The sequence below is a fragment of the Arachis ipaensis genome, chromosome B1 (assembly GCF_059453495.1).
Source record: "Arachis ipaensis isolate K30076 ecotype BB chromosome B1, ASM5945349v1, whole genome shotgun sequence".
Lineage (NCBI taxonomy): Eukaryota > Viridiplantae > Streptophyta > Magnoliopsida > Fabales > Fabaceae > Arachis > Arachis ipaensis.
In genome coordinates, this window is record NC_142436.1 from 89,522,192 (window position 1) to 89,545,952 (window position 23,761).

At 36.3% G+C, this 23,761-nt stretch overlaps 2 non-coding genes across 2 annotated transcripts; one reads left to right on the forward strand and one right to left on the reverse strand.

The window, feature by feature from the left end:
- Positions 1–411: 411 nt before the first annotated feature.
- LOC148577412 (small nucleolar RNA R71) lies at positions 412–515 on the reverse strand. Its single transcript, XR_015903962.1, has one exon. It is a non-coding gene; the product is annotated as a small nucleolar RNA R71 (small nucleolar RNA).
- A 6,130-nt stretch (positions 516–6,645) lies between these two features.
- On the forward strand, positions 6,646–6,753 carry LOC148577413 (small nucleolar RNA R71). Its single transcript, XR_015903270.1, has one exon. It is a non-coding gene; the product is annotated as a small nucleolar RNA R71 (small nucleolar RNA).
- Positions 6,754–23,761: the final 17,008 nt, after the last annotated feature.

The following is a 23,761-nucleotide window of genomic DNA, read 5'->3' on the forward strand; positions in this document are numbered from 1 at the left end:
AGAAGACATGACAGCCGAAAATAACAACAATGCCAACAATGCAAGGAAGATGCTTGGTGACTTCATTGCACCTTCTTTTGACTTCTGTAGAAGGAGCATCTCAATTCCTGCAATTGGAGCAAACAACTTTAAGCTTAAGCCTCAATTGGTTTCTCTAATGCAGCAGAATTACAAGTATCATGAACTTCCATTGGAAGATCCTCATCAGTTTTTAGCTAAATTCTTGCAAATCTGTGACACTGTTAAGACCCATGGGGTTGACCCTGAGGTCTACAGACTTATGCTCTTTCCTTTTGCTATTAGAGACAGAGTTAGGACTTGGTTGGACTCAAAACCTAAAGAAAGCCTAAACTCTTGGGAAAGGTGGTCAATGCCTTCTTAGCAAAGTTCTTTCCACCTCAAAAATTGAGTAAGCTTAGAGTGGAAGTCCAAACCTTCAGACAGAAGGAAGGTGAATCCCTCTATGAAGCTTGGAAAAGATACAAGCAATTGATCAGAAGGTGTCCTTCTGGCATGCTTTCAGAATGGAGCATCATATGCATATTCTATGATGGTCTGTCTAAACTGTCCAAGATGTCATTGGATAACTCTGCTGGTGGATCTCTTCATCTGAAGAAGTCGCCTGAAGAAGCCCAGGAACTCATTGAGATGGTTGCAAATAACCAATTCATGTACACTTCTGAAAGAAATCCTGTGAATAATGGGACAACCCAGAAGAAAGAAGTTCTTGAGATTGATACTCTGAATGCCATATTGGCTCAGAATAAAATATTGACTCAGCAAGTCAATATGATTTCTCAGAGTCTGTCTGGAATGCAAGCAGCAATAGGCAATACTAAAGAAGCATCTTCTGAAGAAGAAGCTTATGATCCTGAGAACCCTGCAATGGAAGAGGTGAATTACATGGGAGAGTCCTATGGAAACGCCTACAATCCTTCATGGAGGAATCATCCTAATCTCTCATGGAAGGATCAACAGAATCCTAATCAAGGCTTCAACAACAATAATGGTGGAAGAAATAGGTTTAGCAATAGCAAGCCTTTTCCATCATATTCTCAGCAACAAACAAAGAATTCTGAGCAGAGTCTCTCTAGCTTAGTGGTGCACGAAATTGTGATACATATCCATGGCTTCAAAAGCCTGGTGCTCTGATCTAGTTTTATTGTCTGTCACAACTTCAATACAACTAACCAGCAAGTGCACTGGGTCGTCCAAGTAATACCTTACGTGAGTAAAGGTCGAATCCCACGGAGATTGTTGGTATGAAGCAAGCTATGGTCACCTTGTAAATCTCAGTCAGGCAGATATAAAGTGATAATGGTGTTTTCGAATATTAAATAATAAAATAGGGATAGAGATACTTATGAAATTCATTGGTAGGAATTTCAGATAAGCGAATGGAGATGCTTTCGTTCCTCTGAACCTCTGCTTTCCTGCTATCTTCATCCAATCAGTCTTACTCCTTTCCATGGCTGGCTTTATGCAAGGGCATCACCGTTGTCAGTGGCTACATCCCCTCCTCTCAGTGAATAATATGCTCACGCACCCTGTCACGGCACGGCTATTCATCTGTCGGTTCTCGATCATGCTGGAATAGGATTCACCCTCCTTTTGCGTCTGTCACTAACGCCCAACAATCGCGAGTTTGAAGCTCGTCACAGTCATTCAATCATTGAATCCTACTCAGAATACCACAGACAAGGTTTAGACCTTTCGGATTCTCTTGAATGCCGCCATCATTCTAGCTTACGCCACGAAGATTCTGGTTAGGAGATCTAAGAGATACTCATTCTAGCTTAATTCATGTAGAACAGAAGTGTTTGTCAGGCACGCGTTCATAAGGGGGAAGGATGATGAGCGTCACACATAATCATCACCTTCATCACGTTCTTGGGTGCGAATGGATATCTTAGAAGCGAAATAAGAAGAATTGAATAGAAAACAGTAGTACTTTGCATTAATCCTTGAGGAATAGCAGAGCTCCACACCTTAATCTATGGAGTGTAGAAACTCTACCGTTGAAAATACATAAGTGAAGGTCCAGGCATGTCCGAGATGGCCAGCCCCCTAAAACGTGATCAAAGGATCATAAGGTAATCCAAAGATGTCAAATACAATAGTAAGAGGTCTTATTTATAATAAACTAGCTACTAGGGTTTACATGAGTAAGTATTTGATGTATAAATCCACTTCCGGGGCCCACTTGGTGTGTGTTTGGGCTGAGCTTAAGTGTTGCACGTGCAGAGGCCATTTGTGGAGTTGAACGCCAGTTTTTGTGCCAGTTTGGGCGTTCAACTCTGGTTTTGGATCCTTTTCCGGCGCTGGACGCCAGATTTGGGTAGAAAACTGGCGTTGAACGCCAGTTTACGTCGTCAATTCTTGGCCAAAGTATGGACTATTATATATTTCTGGAAAGCCCTGGATGTCTACTTTCCAACGCAATTGGAAGCGCGCCATTTCGAGTTTTGTAGCTCCAGAAAATCCACTTTGAGTGCAGGGAGGTCAGAATCCAACAGCATCAGCAGTCCTTTTTCAACCTCTGAATCTGATTTTTGCTCAAGTCCCTCAATTTCAGCCAGAAAATACCTGAAATCACAGAAAAACACACAAACTCATAGTAAAGTCCAGAAATGTGAATTTAACATAAAAACTAATGAAAACATCCCTAAAAGTAACTAGATCCTACTAAAAACATGCTAAAAACAATGCCAAAAAGCGTATAAATTATCCGCTCATCACAACACCAAACTTAAATTGTTGCTTGTCCCCAAGCAACTGAAAATCAAATAGGATAAGAAGAAGAGAATATACTATAAATTCCAAACTATCAATGAAACAGAGCTTCAATCATATGAGCGAGACTTATAGCTTTTTGCCTCTTGAATAGTTTTGGCATCTCACTTTATCCATTGAGGTTCAGAATGATTGGCATCTATAGGAACTTCAGATTTCGAATAGTGTTATTGACTCTCCTAGTTCAGTATGATGATTCTTGAACACAGCTTCTTTATGAGTCTTGGCCGTGGCCCTAAGCACTTTGTTTTCCAGTATTACCACCGGATACATAAATGCCACAGACACATAATTGGGTGAACCTTTTCAGATTGTGACTCAGCTTTGCTAAAGTCCCCAATTAGAGGTGTCCAGGGTTCTTAAGCACACTCTTTGTTTTTGCTTTGGACCTTGACTTTAACCGCTCAGTCTCAAGTTTTCACTTGACACCTACACGCCACAAGCACATGGTTAGGGACAGCTTGGTTTAGCCGCTTAGACCAGGATTTTATTCCTTTTTGGCCCTTCTATCCACTGATGCTCAAAGCCTTGGGTTCCTTTTTATTTCCCTTGCCTTTTGGTTTTAAGGGTTATTGGCTTTTTGCTCTTGCCTCTTGGTTTTAAGAGCTTTGGCTTTTTCTGCTTGCTTTTTCTTTTTCTTTCTATTTTTTTTTTCGCCTAATTTTTTTTTTTTCTGCAAGTTTTGTTCTATGCTGCTTTTTCTTGCTTCAAGAATCATTTTTATGATTTTTCAGATTATCAAATAACATGTCTCCTAGTCATCATTCTTTCAAGAGCCAACATATTTAACATTCTTAAACAACAACTTCAAAAGACATATGCACTGTTCAAGCATACATTCAGAAAACAAGAAGCATTGTTACCACATCAATATAATTAAACTAAGTTCAAGGATAAATTCGAAACTCATGTACTTCTTGTTCTTTTGAATTAAAACATTTTTCATTTAAGAGAGGTGATAGATTCATAGGACATTTATAACTTTTAAGACATAGTTACTAACTACTAATGATCATGTAATGAAGACACAAACATAGATAAGCACATAACATAGAAAACGAAAAACAGAAGAAATAAGAACAAGGAATGAATCCACCTAAGTGATGGTGGCGTTTCCTTCTTGAGGAACCAATGATGTCTTTGAGCTCTTCTATGTCTCTTCCTTGTCTTTGTTGCTCCTCCTTCATTGCTTTTAGATCTTCTCTGATTTCATGAAGGATGATGGGGTGCTCTTGATGTTCCACCCTTAGTTGCTTCCAATAATTGTGTGGAAGAAAATGTATCCCCTGAGGTATCTCAGGGATCTCTTGATTTGCAGTCAAATGTTCTACCACTGAGCTATAGACCCTTGATGGAAGCTTTTGTCTTCCCTTTCCTCTTTCTAGAGGTTTCTCTGGCCTTAGGTGCCATCAATGGTTATGGAAAAAACAAAAAGCTATGCTTTTACCACACCAAACTTAGAATGTTGCTCGCCCTCGAGCAAAAGAAGAAAGAATAGAAGAATAAGAAGAAGATATGGAGGAGATGGATGAGAGTATGTATTCGGCCATATGGGTGGGATTGGGTGGGAGAGAGATGTTGAATTTTGAAGGTAGTGGTTGTATGGATGTGAGTGGTAAATGGAAAACAGAAGGGATGATCATGAATGGAAAGAGAGATGATGAGGTAGGTGGGGATCCTGTGGGGTCCACAGATCCTGGGATGATCCTGTGGGGTCCACAGATCCTGAGGTGTCAAGGCATTTACATCCCTGCACCAATTTAGGCATGCAAAATGCCCTTGCACACAACTCTGGGCGTTCAGCGCCAGGTTGGTGCCCATTTTGGGCGTTCAACGCTCTTTTGCTGCCATTTCTGGCGTTGAACGCCAGAACCATGCTTGTTCTGGGCGTTCAGCGCCAGGATGCTCCCATTCTGGGCGTTCAGCGCCAGAACTATGCTCTGTTCTGGCGTTTGAACGCCAGACAGATGCTCCTCCAGGGTGTGATTTTTCTTCTGCTGTTTTTGATTCCGTTTTCAATTTTTCTATTTATTTTGTGACTCCACATGATCATGAACCTAAGAAAACATGAAAAACAATAAAAATAAGAATTAGATAAACATTGGGTTGCCTCCCAACAAGCGCTTCTTTAATGTCAATAGCTTGACAGTGGGCTCTCATGGAACCTCACAGATGTGCAGAGCTTTGTTGAAACTCTCCAACACCAAACTTAGAGTTTGGATATGGGAGTTCAACACCAAACTTAGAGTTTGGTTGTGGCCTCCCAACACCAAACTTAGAGTTTGACTGTGGGGGCTCTGGTTGACTCTGCTTTGAGAGAAGCTTTTTCTGCTTCCTCTCCATGGTTGCAGAGGGAGATCCTTGAGTTTTGAATACAAGGGAGTTCTCATTCCATTGAAGGACTATTTCACCTCTGTCAACATCAATCACAGCTCTTGCTGTGGCCAGGAAAGGTCTTCCTAGGATGATGGATTCATCCTCTTCCTTTCCAGTATCCAGGACTATGAAATCAGTAGGTATGTAAAGGCCCTCAACCTTTACTAATACATCTTCTACTTGTCCATAAGCCTGTCTTCTTGAGCTGTCTGCCATCTCTAGTGAGATTTTAGCAGCTTGCACCCCATAGATTCCCAGTTTCTCTATTACAGAGAGGGGCATGAGGTTTATTCCTGAACCAAGGTCACACAGAGCCTTAAAGATCATGGTGCCTATGGTACAGGGTAATATGAACTTTCCAGGATCCTGTCTCTTCTGAGGCAATGTCAGTTGATCCAGATCACTTAGTTCATTGATGATCAAGGGAGGTTCAACTTCCCAAGTATCAATGCCAAATAATTTGGCATTCAGCTTCATGATTGCACCAAGAAACTTGGCAGTTTGCTCTTCAGTAACATCCTCATTCTCTTCAGAAGAGGAATACTCATCAGAGCTCATGAAGGGCATAAGGAGGTTCAATGGAATCTCTATGGTCTCTAGATGAGCCTCAGAGTCCTTTGGTTCCTCAGAGGGAAGCTCCTTATTGACCACTGGACGTCCCAGGAGGTCTTCCTCCTTGGGATTCACGTCCTCTCCTCTCCTCTCAGGTTCGGCCATGGCGCTTATGTCAATGGCCTTGCACTCTCCTTTTGGATTCTCTTCTGTATTGCTTAGGAGAGTACTAGGAGGGATTTCAGTGATCCTTTTACTCAGCTGGCCCACTTGCGCTTCCAGATTTCTAATGGAAGACCTTGTTTCATTCATGAAACTTACAGTGGCTTTAGATAGATCAGAGACTAGATTTGCTAAATTAGAAGCATTTTGTTCAGAGTTCTCTGTCTGTTGCTGAGTTGATGATGGAAAAGGCTTGCTATTGCTAAACCTGTTTCTTCCACCATTATTAAACCCTTGTTGGGGCTTTTGATCCTTCCATGAGAAATTTGGATGATTTCTCCATGTTGAGTTATAGGTGTTTCCATAAGGTTCACCTAAGTAATTTACCTCTGCTATTGTAGGGTTCTCAGGATCATAAGCTTCTTCTTCAGGAGAAGCCTCTTGAGTACTGTTGGATGCAGCTTGCATTCCATGCAGACTCTGAGAGATCATATTGACTTGCTGAGTCAATATTTTATTCTGAGCCAATATGGCATTCAGAGTATCAACTTCAAGAACTCCCTTCTTCACAGGCGTCCCATTACTCACAGGATTCCTTTCAGAAGTGTACATGAACTGGTTATTAGCAACCATGTCAATGAGTTCTTGAGCTTCTGCAGGCGTTTTCTTTAGGTGAATGGATCCACCTGCAGAAGTGTCCAGTGACATCTTTGATAGCTCAGATAAACCATCATAGAATATATCCAGGATGGTCCATTCTGAAAGCATGTCAGAAGGACACTTTTTGGTCAACTGTTTGTATCTTTCCCAAGCTTCATAGAGGGATTCACCTTCTTTCTGTCTGAAGGTTTGAACATCAGCTCTAAGCTTGCTCAGCTTTTGAGGAGGAAAGTACTTGGCTAAGAAAGCCGTGACCAGCTTATCCCAAGAGTTCAGGCTGTCTTTGGGTTGAGAATCCAACCATAATCTAGCTCTGTCTCTTACAGCAAAAGGGAAAAGCATGAGCCTGTAGACTTCAGGATCTACTCCATTAGTCTTAACAGTATCACATATCTGCAAGAATTCAGTTAAGAACCGAAAAGGATCTTCAGATGGAAGTCCATAAAACTTGCAGTTCTGCTGCATCAGAGAAACTAATTGAGGTTTCAGCTCAAAGTTGTTTGCTCCAATGGCAGGAATGGAGATGCTTCTTCCATGTAAATTGGAATTAGGTGCAGTAAAGTCACCAAGCATCTTCCTTACATTATTATTATTTTCGGCTGCCATCTCCTTTTCCTGTTCGAAAATTTCTGAAAGGTTATCTCTGGATTGTTGTATTTTAGCTTCTCTTAATTTTCTCTTCAGAGTCCTTTCAGGTTCTGGATCTGCTTCTACAAGAATGTTCTTATCCTTGCTCCTGCTCATATGACAAAGAAGAAGGCACAGAAAAATAATAATAATAATAATAGAGATCCTTTATACCACAGTATAGGGATCCCTTTGTGAGTGGAAGAAAAGAGGGGGAGACAAAGAATGTGATGTAAAGGAAGAAACACAACTGTACCGATGGAAGAGATGTGAGATGAGATGTTAGGATATGAATGAATAAATAGAATAGGATGGGGGAGGGATAATTTTCGAAAATTATTTTGAAAAAGAGTTAGTGATTTTTGAAAAATGGTTTTTGAAAAATGTTAGAAATTTTCGAAAAATTTTTAAAATTTAAAAATAAAAATAATTAGTTAATAAAAAAGAAATTTTTGAAAAAGAGGGGAGATATTTTCGAAAATTAGAGAGAGAGAGTTAGTTAGGTAGTTTTGAAAAAGTTAAGAAACAAACAAAAAGTTAGTTAGTTGGTTGAAACAAATTTTGAAAAGATAAGAAGTTAGGAGGTTAGAAAAGATATTTTGGAAAGATATTTTTGAAAAAGATAAGATAAGAAGATATTTTTAAAAAGATATGATTGAAATTTGTTTTGAAAAAGATTTGATTTTTAAAATCTCAATTAATGACTTGATTCATAAGAAATCACAAGATATGATTCTAGAACTTAAAGGTTGAATCTTTCTTAACAAGCAAGTAACAAACTTCAAATTTTTGAATCAAAACATTAATTGATTATGTTATTTTCGAAAATTTGGTATAAAAATAAGAAAAAGATTTTTGAAAAATATTTTTGTAATTTTCGAAAATAACTAAGAATTTTGAAAAAGATCTGATTTTTGAAAAAGATTTTGAAAAAGATAAGATTTTCAAATTGAAAATTTGATTTGACTCATGAGAAACAATTTGATTTTTAAAAATTTTTGAAAAAGTCAACTCAAATTTTCGAATTTGATGAGAGAAAAAGGGAAAGATATTTTTTTTTTTTTGATTTTTGAATTTTTATGATGCAAGAGAAAAACAAGAAAAATGATGCAATGCATGAAATTTTTAGATCAAAACAATGAATGCATGCAAGAATGCTATGAATGTCAAGATGAACATCAAGAACACTATGAATGTCATGATGAACATCAAGATGCAATTTTAAAAAATTTTTAATGCAAAGAAAACATGCAAGACACCAAACTTAGAATTCTTTAATGCTTACGCACTAAGAATTCAAGAATGCATATGATAAACATGAAAAGACACAAAACAAAAATTCATCAAGATCAAACAAGAAGACTTACCAAGAACAACTTGAAGATCATGAAGAACACTATGAATGCATGATATTTTCGAAAAAATGCAAGATGCATATGCAAGTGACACCAAACTTATGATATGACTCAAGACTCAAACAAGAAACACAAAATATTTTTGATTTTTATGATTTTCTAATTTTTTTGGATTTTTATTTTATATTTTTCGCATATTAAAAGAAAAAACAAGGATTCCAAAAATTTTTAATATGAATTCCAGAAATCTTGCCATGTTAGTCTAAAGCTTCAGTCCAGGAATTAGACATGGCTCACTAGCCAGCCAAGCTTTCAATGAAAGCTCCAGTCCAAAGCACTAGACATGGCCAATGGCCAGCCAAGCTTTAGTCTTTAACACGAGAGTATATTGCTCTTTGATAACAAATTGCAAGCCTCAGTCCAAATAAATTTAGACATGACTTTACAACCAGCCAGGCTTCAACATGCTTCATGAAACACTAGAATTCATTCTTAAAATTTTTGAATAAATTTTTGAAAACATTTTTTTTTTTCGAAAACAGATGAGAAAATTTTTGAAAATATTTTTGAAAAATTTTGAAAATAAAATAAAAAGAAAATTACCTAATCTGAGCAACAAGATGAACCGTCAGTTGTCCAAACTCAAACAATCCCCGGCAACGGCGCCAAAAACTTGATGCAGTTGCCGGATCAAAAGGGAATCTGGCACTGATGTTACCGGACCAAAAGCTTGCCGAAAACTCAAACAATCCCCGGCAACGGCGCCAAAAACTTGGTGCACGAAATTGTGATACATATCCATGGCTTCAAAGGCCTGGTGCTCTGATCTAGTTTTATTGTCTATCACAACTTCGATACAACTAACCAGCAAGTGCACTGGGTCATCCAAGTAATACCTTACGTGAGTAAGGGTCGAATCCCACGGAGATTGTTGGTATGAAGCAAGCTATGGTCACCTTGTAAATCTCAGTCAGGCAGATATAAAGTGATAATGGTGTTTTCGAATATTAAATAATAAAATAGGGATAGAGATACTTATGTAATTCATTGGTAGGAATTTCAGATAAGCGAATGGAGATGCTTTCGTTCCTCTGAACCTCTGCTTTCCTGCTATCTTCATCCAATCAGTCTTCCTCCTTTCCATGGCTGGCTTTATGCAAGGGCATCACCGTTGTCAGTGGCTACATCCCCTCCTCTCAGTGAATAATATGCTCACGCACCCTGTCACGGCACGGCTATTCATCTGTCGGTTCTCGATCATGCTGGAATAGGATTCACCCTCCTTTTGCGTCTGTCACTAACGCCCAACAATCGCGAGTTTGAAGCTCGTCACAGTCATTCAATCATTGAATCCTACTCAGAATACCACAGACAAGGTTTAGACCTTCCGGATTCTCTTGAATGCCGCCATCATTCTAGCTTACGCCACGAAGATTCTGGTTAGGAGATCTAAGAGATACTCATTCTAGCTTAATTCATGTAGAACAAAAGTGTTTGTCAGGCACGCGTTCATAAGGGGGAAGGATGATGAGCGTCACACATAATCATCACCTTCATCACGTTCTTGGGTGCGAATGGATATCTTTGAAGCGAAATAAGAAGAATTGAATAGAAAACAGTAGTACTTTGCATTAATCCTTGAGGAACAGCAGAGCTCCACACCTTAATCTATGGAGTGTAGAAACTCTACCGTTGAAAATACATAAGTGAAGGTCCAGGCATGGCCGAGATGGCCAGCCCCCTAAAACGTGATCAAAGGATCATAAGGTAATCCAAAGATGTCAAATACAATAGTAAGAGGTCTTATTTATAATAAACTAGCTACTAGGGTTTACATGAGTAAGTATTTGATGTATAAATCCACTTCCGGGGCCCACTTGGTGTGTGTTTGGGCTGAGCTTAAGTGTTGCACGTGCAGAGGCCATTTGTGGAGTTGAACGCCAGTTTTTGTGCCAGTTTGGGCGTTCAACTCTGGTTTTGGATCCTTTTCTGGCGCTGGACGCCAGATTTGGGTAGAAAACTGGCGTTGAACGCCAGTTTACGTCATCAATTCTTGGCCAAAGTATGGACTATTATATATTGCTGGAAAGCCCTGGATGTCTACTTTCCAACGCAATTGGAAGCGCGCCATTTCTAGTTCTGTAGCTCCAGAAAATCCACTTTGAGTGCAGGGAGGTCAGAATCCAACAGCATCAGCAGTCCTTTTTCAACCTCTGAATCTGATTTTTGCTCAAGTCCCTCAATTTCAGCCAGAAAATACCTGAAATCACAGAAAAACACACAAACTCATAGTAAAGTCCAGAAATGTGAATTTAACATAAAAACTAATGAAAACATCCCTAAAAGTAACTAGATCCTGCTAAAAACAATGCCAAAAAGCGTATAAATTATCCGCTCATCACTTAGCAACCATAGTCTCTGATCTATCTAAAACCACACTAAGTTTCATGACTGAAACAATGTCCTCCATTAAAAATTTAGAGGTACAGGTGGGTCCGCTGAGTAAGAAAGTTGCTGAACTCCCTCTTAGTGCTCTCCCAAGCAATAGAGAAGAGAATCCCAAGAGAGAGTGTAAAGCCATAAACATGTTCCACATGGCCGAATGCATAGAGGAGGGAAAGGCAGTGATTTCCACTGAGAAAGACCTCAATGGACGTCCACTGGCCTCCAAGGAGTTCCCTAATGAGGAACCAAAGGAATCTGAGGCTCATATAGAGACCATAGAGATTCCACTGAACCTACTTCTGCCATTTTCATGAGCTCTGATGAGTATTTTTCCTCTGAAGAGGATGAAGATATTGCTGAAGAGCAAGTTGCTAAGTACCTTGGAGCAATCATGAAGCTGAATGACAAGTTATTTGGTAATGAGACTTGGGAGGATGAACCTCCATTGCTCATCAATGAACTGAATACCTTGGTTAGGCAGAAATTACCTCAGAAGAAACCGGACCCCGAAAAATTCTTAATACCTTGTACCATAGGCACCATGACATTTGAGAAGGCTCTGTGTGACCTAGGGTCAAGTATAAACCTCATGCCTCTCTCTGTAATAGAGAAATTAGGGATCTTTGAGGTGCAAGCTGCAAGAATCTCACTAGAGATGGCAGACAATTCAAGGAAACAGGCTTATGGAACTGTAGAGGATGTCTTGGTAAAGGTTGAAGGCATTTACATCCCTGCTGATTTCATAATCCTGGACACTGGGAAGAATAAGGATGAATCCATCATCCTTGGCAGACCCTTCCTAGCCACAGCAAAAGCTGTTATTGATGTTAACAGAGGAGAGTTGGTCCTTCAAGTGAATGAGGACTACCTTGTGTTTAAGGCTCAAGGATCTCCCTCTGTAACCATGGAGAGGAAGCATGAAAAGCTTCTCTCAATGCAGAGTCAAAGAGAGCCCCCACATCCAAACTCTAAGTTTGGTGTTGGGAGGCCATCATCATGCTCTGAGTATCTGTGAGGCTCCATGAGAGTCCACTATCAAGCTATTGACATTAAAGAAGCGCTTGTTGGGAGACAACCCAATTTTTGCTTATCTATGTTAAATTTCTATTTTCCATTATTATTTTATGTTTTCTTTAGGTTGATGATCATGTGAAGTCACAAAAATAACTGAAAAAAGCAAAAACAGAATGAAAAAAACAGCACACCCTGGAGGATGATCTTACTGGCGTTTAAACGCCAGTAAGGGTAGCAGAATGGGCGTTAAACACCCAGTCTGGCACCATTCTGGGCGTTTAACGCCAGAAAAGGGTACCAGACTGGCGTTTAACGCCAGAAATGGGTAGCAACCTGGCGTTTAACGCCAGGATTGGCACTCAAAGGGGCGTTTACATGCCAAAATGGTGAGGGATAAGAAGTCCTTGACACCTCAGGATCTGTGGACCCCACAGGATCCCCACCTACCTCAACTCTCTCTCTCTCTCTTCTTCACACCTTTCCATAACACCCTTTTCCAAATACCCCTCACCAATCACCTCCATTACTCTTCCCCAAAAACCCCACCCACCTCACAATTCAAATTCAAATTCTTTTTCTCCCAAACCCAACCCCTAATACACGAACCCTACCCATCTCTCCACTCCTATATAAACCCCTCATCCCTCCTTCATTTTCACACATCATAAACACTTTTTCCCCCCTTGGCCAAACCACTCACACCTCTCCATATCCTCCATTTTCTTCTTTTTCTACTCACTTCTTTCTTCTTTTGCTCGAGGACGAGCAAACCTTCTAAGTTTGGTGTGGTAAAAGCGTTGCTTTTTGTTTTTCTATAACCATTTATGGCACCTAAGGCCGGAGAAACCTCTAGAAAGAGGAAAGGAAAGGCAAAATCTTCCACCTTCGAATCATGAAAGATGGAGAGATTCATCTCAAATGTCCATCAAGACCACTTCTATGAAGTTGTGGCCAAGAAGAAGGTGATCCCTAAGGTCCCTTTCAAGCTCAAAAAGAGTGAATATCCAGAGATCCGACATGAGATTCGAAGAAAAGGTTGGGAAATTCTCACTAATCCCATTCAACAAGTCGGGATCTTAATGGTTTAAGAATTCTATGCTAATGCATGGATCACCAAAAACCATGATCAAAGTGTGAACCCGGACCCAAAGAATTGGCTTACAATGGTCCGGGGGAAATACTTAGATTTCAGTCCGAAAAATGTAAGGTTGGCATTCAACTTGCCAATGATGCAAGGAGATGCACGCCCCTACACTAGAAGGGTCAACTTTTATCAAAGGTTGGACCAAGTCCTTATGGACATTTATATGGAAGGCGCTCAATGGAAGAGAGATTCAAGAGGAAAGTCGATTTAACTAAGAAGGCTTGACCTCAAGCCAATGGCTAGGGGATGGTTGGAGTTCATCCAACGCTTAATCATTCCCACTAGCAACCGGTCTGAAGTTATTATAGACCGGGCTATCATGATCCATAGCATCATGAATGGAGAGGAAGTAGAAGTTCATGAGGTTATATCCCTAGAACTCTATAAGGTGGCGGACAAATTCTCTACTTTGGCAAGGTTAGCCTTCCCTCATCTCATTTGTCACCTTTGCAATTCAGCTGGAATTGACATAGAGGAAGACATCCTCATTGATGAGGACAAGCCCATCACTAAGAAAAGGATGGAGCAAGCAAGAGAACCCACTCATGGACCTCAACAAGAGCATGAGGAAATTCCTCATCATGAAATCCCTGAGATGCCTCAAGGGATGCACTTCCCTCCACAAAATTATTGGGAGAAAATTAACACCTCCCTAGGAGAATTAAGTTCCAACATTGGACAACTAAAGGTGGAGCACCAAGAGCATTCCATCCTCTTTCATGAAATTAGAGAAGACCAAAGAGCCATGAGTGAGGAGCAACAAAGGCAAGGAAGAGACATAGATGAGCTCAAGCGTTCCATTGGATCTTCAAGAGGAAGAACTAGCCGCCATCACTAAGGTGGACCCGTTCTTTAATTTCCTTGTTCTTATTTTTCTGTTTTTTTCGAAAATTATGCTTTATGATCTATCTATGTTTGTGTCTTTACTACATGATCATTAGTGTCTTAGTGTCTATGCCTTAAAGCTATGAATGTCCTATGAATCCATCACCTTTCTTAAATGAAAAATGTTTTTAATTGCAAAAGAACAAGAAGTACATGAATTTCAAATTTTAAAGTAGTTTAATTATTTTGATGTGGTGGCAATACTTTTTCTTTTCTGAATGAATGCTTGAACAGTGCATATTTTTGAATTTTTTGTTTATGAATGTTAAAATTGTTGGCTCTTGAAAGAATAATGAAAAAGGAGAAATGTTGTTAATAATCTGAAAAATCATAAAATTGATTCTTGAAGCAAGAAAAAGCAGTGAAAAAAATGGCGAAAAAAATAAAAGAAAAAGAACAAGCAAGCAGAAAAAGCCAGTAACCCTTTAAACCAAAAGGCAAGGGTAAAGAGGATCCAAGGCTTTGAGCATTAATGGATAGGAGGGCCTATAGGAATAAAATCCTGGCTTAAGCGGCTAAACCAAGATGTCCCTAACCATGTGCTTATGGCGTGAAGGTGTCAAGTGAAAAGCTTGAGACTGAGCGGTTAAAGTCGTGGTCTAAAGCAAAAGAGTGCGCTTAAGAGATCTGGACACCTTTAATTGGGGACTCTAGCAAAGCTGAGTCACAATCTGAAAAGCTTCACCCAGTTATGTGTCTGTGGCATTTATGTATCCGGTGGTAATACTGGAAAACAAAATGCTTAGGGTCACGGCCAAGACTCATAAAGTAACTGTGTTCAAGAATCAACATACTGAACTAGGAGAATCAATAACACTATTTGAATTCTGAGTTCTTATAGATGCCAATCATTCTGAACTTCAAAGGATAAAGTGAGATGCCAAAACTATTCAGAAGCAAAAAGCTAAGAGCCCCGCTCATCTAATTAAAACTGATCTTCATAGATGTTTTCGGAATTTATTGTATATTCTCTTCTTTTTATCCTATTTTGTTTTTAGTTGCTTGGGGACAAGCAACAATTTAAGTTTGGTGTTGTGATGAGCAGATAATTTATACGCTTTTTGGCATTATTTTTAGGTAGTTTTTAGTATGATTTAGTTATATTTTATTATGTTTTTATTAATTTTAAATAAAAATCACATTTCTGGACTTTACTATGAGTTTGTGTATTTTTCTGTGATTTCAGGTATTTTCTGGCTGAAATTGAGGAACCTGAGCAAAAATTTGATTCAGAGGCTGAAAAAGGACTGTAGATGCTGTTGGATTCTGACCTCCCTGCACTCAAAGTGGATTTTCTGGAGCTATAGACACACAATTGGCAGACTCTCAATTGCGTTGTAAAGTAGACATCCTGGGCTTTCCAGAAATATATAATAGTTCATACTTTGTCCGAGATTTGATGGCCCAAACTGGCGTTCAAAGTCAGCCTAAAATTTCTGGTGTAAAACGTCCAAACTGGCACCAGAATTGGAGTTAAACGCCCAAACTGGCACAAAAGCTGGTGTTTAACTCTAGGAACAGCCCAAGTACGAAAAAGCTTCAATGCTCAACCCAAGCACACACCAAGTGGAGCCCGGAAGTGGATTTTTGCATCATTTACTCATTTCTGTAAACCCTAGGTTACTAGTTCATTATAAATAGGACCTTTTACTATTGTATTTTCATCTCTAGAACACATTATGTAACTTTTATGTTCTGAGACCTCCATGGGAGGCTGGCCACTCGGCCATGTCTAACCTATTTTCACTTATGTATTTTCAACGGTGGAGTTTCTACACCCCATAGATTAAGGTGTGGAGCTCTACTGTTCTTCATGAATTAATGCAATTACTACTGTTTTCTATTCAATCCAAGCTTATTCTTATTCTAAGATATACATTCGCACTTCAACATGATGAATGTAATGATTATGTGACACTCATCACCATTCTCACTTATGAACACGTGCCTGACAACCACTTCCGTTCTACATGAAAACGAGCTTGAATGCATATCTCTTAGCCTCCTGGTTCACGACGCATGGTTGCCTCTCCTGACAACAGAGCCTTCCATTCCGTGAGATCAGAGTCCGCGTGGTATAAGCTAGAATCAATTGGCAGCATTCTTGAGATCTGGAAAGTCTAAACCTTGTCTGTGGTATTTTGAGTAGGATCTGGGATGAAATGACTGTGACGAGCTTCAAATTCGTGAGTGTTGGGCGTAATGACAGACGCAAAAGGATCAATGGATCCTATTCCAACATGAGTGAGAACCGACAGATGATTAGCCGTGCGGTGACAGCGCATTTGGACCATTTTCACTGAGAGGACAGACGGTAGCCATTGACAACGGTGATCTCCCAACATACAGCTTGCCATGGAAAGGAGTATGAATGATTGAATGAATGCAATAGGAAAGCAAAGGTTCAGAAGGAACAAAGCATCTTCATACACTTATCTGAAATCCCACCAATGAATTACATAAGTATTTCTATCTTATTTTCTGTTTTAATTATATTTTAATTATCAAAATCCCATAACCATTTGAATCCGCCTGACTGAGATTTACAAGGATGACCATAGCTTGCTTCAAGCCGACAATCTCTGTGGGATCGACCCTTACTCACGTAAGGTATTACTTGGACGACCTAATGCACTTGTTGGTCAGCTGGACGGAGTTGTGTGAAAAGTGTGCGATCACAATTTCGTGTACCAATAACACTGTTCGTATTAAAAAAAGATTCCTGGATATATGAATTTATAGCAATTCCAAATTCTATACTAATTATTTTTTAAAATGGGTATCCAATTTAATTCACTCATTTAGACAATGGAATTAAGTTTTGATCAGAAATATTTATAGCCCAAAAGTAGTTACAACAATTCTGAATACAGAAATTTATGAAAAAAAAGATACAATCATATGGCTAAAAGAAAAATCAGATAGCTATTTAGTGGCATTTGAATACAAAGTAGCCTTCCATTGTTTTCGTCTACCATAAGAGTTCTTGTTTGAACAATGTCAAAATAAAAAATATTTGACCAAATCTTTGGAAACTTAAATGTCAACTAAAAGTGAAGAATTTGTTATGAATGATTTTTCATAAGGTTTATCTATTAGATAGAAACTTCATGCCAGAATCCCATTAGTGGATCCGACTTGTCCTCGATGTAGATTGACTCTAGAATCAGTGTTTCATTGTCTCCGGAAATACTCCAAAACATAAAATACTTAAATTATAAAAGTTATTATAAAATATTATTATGCACTCTTCTATCATTTAATAAAATAGTAAAATAATAACCATAATTTTTAAATACCAATCAAATTTTTATTATACCAAAAATTTAACTAATTAACTAATTAAAATTATTTTTTAGTATATTTATTTTAATAAAAACATCATAAAATAGTAAAAATATATTAAGTCAGAGATAATACAAAATAGTGAAGAGAGAAAAAAATAAAAAAATATATATAACAATTTATATTGATAGTTAATTTGTACATAAATTTATACATTCTGTAACTATTTATGATGATAATCAATTTATACATAAATTTTTACACTCTATAACAGTTTATTATGTATAAAATTTTGAAACTTCTTACCTTGTAGTGATTTATATAAAATAAATACAAGATCAAAACGGAATTATTTTTAAAAAGTTGCAATTGGATATTCATTATTTATTTATGTAATTTGTCTTTAAATTAAATATCTTAGACTTTATTTTTTTCTATCTCTAATATGCATTAAAGTTTACATTTAAAATAATTATAAGACAAATATGAATGATGAAATTTACTGTGTATGTAATATTAATATTGGATTATTTAAATATTACGTAAAAATAACTATAAATATTAAAAGTACACTAATAAACCTTTTCGTTTGGATTGCCTGCAATATATTTGCCTTCATTTGGTCAACTATGCGTCCTTACTTAATTTGTTGATCCTTGTTTTCTTGTTATTTCTATTTCTACTTTTTTCTACTAAACTCTCTTTATATTTTCAATTCAAAACTTCACTTACTTTCACACACACTTTCTTTTGGTAAAATAAAAAAAAAAACTTCTATTATCCTTCTTCCTTTATGAATGAAGCCACTAATTGCGTATATATACATAAATTTTCCTTTTATTTTTGTAGGCATGAACTGCGAAAATTGAAATTTAAATTCCACGCATTTTCATTGCGTAAAAATAGAGTAAAATTTTAGATATTTTCGTAATTGTAACATGTAAAAATCAAGCAAAAATTCTATTTGCATTTTCGCATTTATAGTGTGGGACTACTTCAAAAGTTATTTTCGTAAGTGCAGCTTGCGAAAATGTGACTGAATGCATAAATTCATAATTATTCTAATTTGGTTTAGATTGGTAAACAATATGATTTTTTATTTAAATAAAAGTACCTATTTCGATAAAGGTATATTCAAATGCGAGGGATGCGCATCCGAATTCAATTAACGGGATTGCGAGCTCTCCTTGTCACTGAATTTGATCATATTTTAGAGCTATACTACTAGCAGTCCATTAATTACATGCTTTGCTTTCGCAAATTTAATGTACTTTTGATTCAATACACACACACATATATATATATATATATAGTAAATGCTACCCAACTCCCTCTAGTATAACCAGCGTCGATATCATTGCTATCTCCTGTCTCACTCGATTCCTCTCTCTGCTGTGGATCACTCCTTACTAACATAATTAATGGTTAATTTGGTTATTAAATTTTTTTATTAAAAAATATATCTTTATTTAATTATATAATAAAATATATATTCATATATAAAATATAATATAATAAAAAAAATCTGTTTAAGGTACTGAGAATATAATTAAAATCATGAACATATAAATATAATAGTAAAATTTGTACTTTAAACAAGTAAACATATGTTTTATCATACATAAATTATTTAAAAAAATTGAATAAATTGTTAAAATTAATAACAAAAATTTAAAATGATAAAATCCAACTTTCTTATCGTATTTTTTATAATATTTTATTTTTTTAATTTTTAATTTATTAGTACTTTATTATTTCATTAATGATTAAATAAATTATTTTTATGAAAAATTATTTTTTGTATTATCTTAAAAAAGAGACCAATATAACAGTTTAAAAAATAACGTAAAAATAATATTTTAAATAAAAAATATTTAATATTAAAATTTTTAAATACAAAAATAAATTATATAAATATTTAAAAGATAAATATGAAATACATGCCTAAAATAAATAAAACATATAAATAGAAGTACTCTTGAGAAATAGAGAATTATTTTTGTCTGTTTTATTTATTTTAGGCATGTATTTTATATTTATCTCTTAAATATCTATACAATTTATTTTTGCATTTAAAAATTTTAATATTAACTATTTTTTATTTAAAATATTATTTTTACGTTATTTTTTAAACTATTATATTGGTCTCTTCTTTAAAATAATACAAAAAATAAATTTTCATGAAAATAATTTGTTTAATTATTAAATAAATAATAAAGTACTAATAAATTAAAATTTAAAAGAATAAAAATACTATAAAAATACTTGTAAAAAAGTTTAATTTTATCATTTTAAACTTGTGTTATTAATTTTAATAATTTATTCATTTTTTTAAATAATTTATGTATGATAAAAGATATGTTTATTTGTTTAAAATACAAATTTTATTATTACATTTGTACCTAATTTTAATTATACTTTTTAAGTACTCTGAATAGATTTATTTTATTATATTATATTTTATATACGAATATATGTTCTATCATGTAATTAAATAAAGATATTTTTTTTAATAAAAAAATTTAATAACCAAACTATTAATTATGTTGATAAGGAGTGATGCGCAGAAAAAGAGATCGAATGAGAGGATAGGAGATAGCGATAAGGTCAGCACTAGTTATATTGTGAAGGACGACAAAATTACGACGAAAATTTAAAGAAGTCGAGATGATGACGACGACGTTAGCGGTTCTTGTCACGACGGTGATGCTTGAAAGAATGGAAGCTACGCGATGAAGAAAGAATGGAGAAGCGAAAAGGTGCTTCAATTAACGGAAGTGGAGTTTTGATATTTTAAGAAATTATATAATTACCCATCTCAAATAATAAATTACAAAATAATTTAACTATGGTTAAGATAATGACCAATTAAAATTTGACACATAATAAAAAATAAATTACATGTTATTTTAGAGAAGGTTGAATAGAATTCACCTCTATATATATATACTGTTTGTGTAATAACGATTTTTCTTTTTAGCTAATTAACCGTCTAGTTTTAAATAAAAAATATTTAAATACATTAAATGCTTTAAAAAGTAAAAACATTAAAACATAGAAATATTCTTTTTCTTTTCTCAGTTAGGAATAAGAAATAATGAATAAAAAATTATTTAAGAAGATGCTAATTAAATAATTTCCCTAGCCAGCTATATCATATGATATGACCCATAAGGTGGAACAAGTAGTCAATGGTGGTCTATTCCTGGTGCCATTTTCTGAGGGGTCCCTCCTTGGTGTTAGGAATGGGACCTCAATTTCTAGCATTGCCTCGTTATAGAAAGAACCTAGCATTTCTTCTTATGAATCCTATATGAACAAGATTATCATTTATATGCCGGTGCCATATGAACGTATTGGATTGGAGTTTTGCAAAAAAAAAAAAAAAAAAAAAAAAAAACAATTAAGGTCGTTCTCCTATCAAAGGTAATTAATATAGTTTGGGATTCGCAACAAATATTAATTTCTCCACAAAAATAAATAGGAAATAAAAGCACCATAAGTAATAATGCATGGGCATAGATCATTCTATGAAAACTTTTAAATATAACCTAAGTGTTTGTAATTTTTAGGGTAAAACGTACCATTAAACCAAACTATAGATGTTACATGAATGTTACTTTTAAATATAGATGTTACTTTTAAATATACAATTCACTCAAATCTAAAAATGTTACATGAATCTACTAAATGCACGTTTTATATAAATCGAATGAGTCTCATTCGATTTGCCAATTTTTCTACTAAATTGAAGTTGTCCGATTCGAATTACCAAGAAAAATGCAAATCGAATCAGTCTGAGTCGATTTATGCATATATGTAACGTCCCCTAGTAAATCGAATCACATTGATTCAATTTATGTATGTATGTATCGTCCCTAGTAATTCGAAACAAGCTGTTTCGATTTACCTCTGATTTTGTTCTTTTATAATTTGAATAGGGCTGATTCAAATTACTATGCATTCATAAATCGAACTAGGCAAATTCGATTTAGTGTGAAGCCAACATATATAAATATGATATGAACGTGAATTCCTTATGAAAGTGAAACACAATGGCTAGTTAGGGTCGTTTTTTAGTATTGGTACACTATAGAGGGTCGATTAAGAAAAAAACACGTTCTGGAATTAAGTTTACTGATAAGGATCTCCTTAGTGTTTTCCTGAAACCGTCAACGAGTTTCACTGAGTTCCTGAATTCCATAATCCAAAAACTGGGGTTGCAAGGCATGAAACGGGTTGAGAAGTTATTATATAGAATTTCGATTTCAGTTTTGCGGGATGATGTAAAATACGATTCGATTGTCATAGGAAGTGACGAAGATTTGCAAGTTCTGTTCCATTGTCGTCAGCAGTTTCCCAAGGTCAGGACCCTTGAGCTGTTGGCTAAGCTTGTAATGTGGTCTCCAGCTCTGGAGGTTCGAACCGAAATCCTCAACCTCCAGCAACGGTAGCCTATTCTACTTCGAGGTATGTTTGTGCCTCTTCATCCGTGCCTGTGATTGCACCTGAGACAATGTTGGTTGCCTCCCCGTCCTTCGCAACTGATCTAAATTGCAGTGGTGGTGGAGAAGAAGGTATTATTGATATGGCACTAGTTTCATTACAGGGTGGAGTACCGGATGGTATAGACGATGTACTGCGGGATGATGATGTGGAGCCAGGCATAATTACCGATGATAGTGGTGATGACATAGCAGGGAGTAAACCAGCTGGGGGTGGTAGAGCATCTAGTTCAAGAACTCAACAGTACCCCCCGCACTTTTCAAATTTGGACTTGGATGCCATGAGACAGCAGGGGGTTCCTGGCAAACCTATTGAATTTGGTACCAGAGATAATAGGATACTGGAGGACTAGTGGAGTTTCAGGTTGGTTAGCAGTTTCAGGATAAAGAGGAGGCTGTGTTAAATGTGAAGACTTATAGCATTTGACGCAGGGTTCAGCACAAATTGGTGGAGTCTGATTATCGCAAGTACTATGGGAAGTGTAAGGAATTTGGCAACGGATGTACATGGTTGATTCGGATCATTCTCCACCAGCGCAGAGGTATTTGGGAGGTAAAAAACGGTACAATGGATCTCATACTTGTCTGGCCACGTCGATATTGAGTGACTACAGGAGTCTTGATTATCATGTGATCTCGGCATTCATACTGCCAATTGTTGGAACTGATGCTACCGTGTGTATCAAGGTACTGCTGAATGCAACGGAGGTACATTTCGATTTTAGACCGACTTACAGGAGAGTTTTAGACCGACTTATAGGAGATGATGCCACCGCTAGTCACGCTGACTCGTCCTAGACCTCGCTGGGTCACCTCGATTGGAATAGGAACTACCCTAGGGTCACCGAGGAAGAGCTCATGTGATAGGTGATGGAAGGAAATCTTCGGTTCAGAATTTCACAAGATAATCGCGTTGATAGTATAGTTCCAAACCAATAGATAACTCTCAATCAAAGTTTAATTTGCTTGTTACTTAAGTCAAACCAATAAAAACCGAGAGTATTTAAACCTCGAGTCGTCTCTTAAAGGAAAATCGGGGAAGTGAGCATATTATTGGTTATGAGAATTTTTGGAGGTTTTTAGTATGATGAACGGAAAACGTAAATTGTGAGAAAGTAAATCTAACAACTAAGATAATATAAATGCTAAAACACACTCCTGGCAAGGATTAAGAGTTAAGGTTTCCAATCTAGATCATTGACTACAACATGGTAATTACAAACGGTTAATTCCACTTAGTTATCCTCTAACATCGGAGGGTGAAGTCAAGTGGACATAATTGATCCTAAAACCAACTAACAACCTTAAATTACCAATCACACTGGACATTAATGACATCAAGGAACCTAAGTCCTCAATCTCAAGGCAAGAGTGCTAAAATCTACTCTAAAACGAAACCAAGTATTTTATCTAATACTTGGAAGGCATAAAATGAAAGGATGGTAAAATAATAATAATAATAATAATAATAATAATAATAATAATAATAATAATAATAATAATAATAATAATAATAATAATAATAAAATCTAAAGCTACCAAATACAAGATAACAATAATAAAAACTCAATTAAACATCAAATTGCATTAAATAGAAATTTAAATCAACAAGGGTTCATAAGATCAAAAGCAACAAAATAAAGGAAACAACAAGTAAAACTAAGAGAGCAAGGATGTAGTAATAAGAAATTGCAAGAAAAATTAAATTAAGACAGGATTAAAACCTAAATCTAAGAGGTAATTAAGCTTAATCTATCCTAATTCTAGAGAGAATAGAGAGAAGAGAGAACTTCTCTCTCTAGAAAAGATCCTAAAACATGATTTTAATCTAAACCCAATTGCTCTCCCCTTGTTCTCTCTTGAATTTGGCCTCAAATACTTCAGAAATGAGTTGAATTGGGCTCTGGAAGGATGGAAACCGCGACCCACGTTTTGTATTTAATGAAGTCACGTGCCTC